Source organism: Arachis ipaensis, chromosome B6, assembly GCF_059453495.1.
Source record: "Arachis ipaensis isolate K30076 ecotype BB chromosome B6, ASM5945349v1, whole genome shotgun sequence".
NCBI lineage: Eukaryota > Viridiplantae > Streptophyta > Magnoliopsida > Fabales > Fabaceae > Arachis > Arachis ipaensis.
In genome coordinates, this window is record NC_142441.1 from 50,335,492 (window position 1) to 50,336,098 (window position 607).

At 41.4% G+C, this 607-nt stretch overlaps 1 non-coding gene across 1 annotated transcript; it reads left to right on the forward strand.

Annotated features, from left to right (window-relative positions):
* Positions 1 to 270: 270 nt before the first annotated feature.
* On the forward strand, positions 271 to 378 carry LOC148555516 (small nucleolar RNA R71). Its single transcript, XR_015888295.1, has one exon. It is a non-coding gene; the product is annotated as a small nucleolar RNA R71 (small nucleolar RNA).
* The last annotated feature ends 229 nt before the right edge of the window (positions 379 to 607 follow it).

The window sequence follows — 607 nt, forward strand, 5'->3', positions numbered from 1 at the left end:
ATTGACTTGCTGAGTCAATATTTTATTCTGAGGCAATATGGCATTCAGAGTATCAATTTCAAGAACTCCCTTCTTCATAGGCGTCCCATTACTCACAGGGTTCCTCTCAGAAGTGTACAGAAACTGGTTATTAGCAACCATGTCAATGAGTTCTTGAGCTTCTGCAGGCGTTTTCTTTAGGTGAATGGATCCACCTGTAGAAGTATCCAATGACATCTTTGATAGCTCAGATAAACCATCATAGAATATATCCAGGATGGTCCATTCTGAAAGCATGTCAGAAGGACACTTTTTGGTCAGCTGCTTGTATCTTTCCCAAGCTTCATAGAGGGATTCACCTTCTTTCTGTCTGAAGGTTTGAACGTCCAATCTAAGCTTGCTCAGCTTTTGAGGAGGAAAGAACTTGGCTAAGAAATCCGTGACCAGCTTGTCCCAAGAGTTCAGGCTATCTCTGGGTTGAGAATCCAACCACACTCTAGCTCTGTCTCTTACAGCAAAAGGGAAAATCATGAGCCTGTAGACTTCAGGATCTACTCCATTAGTCTTAACAGTATCACATATCTGCAAGAATTCAGTTAAGAACTGAAAAGGATCTTCAGATAGAAGT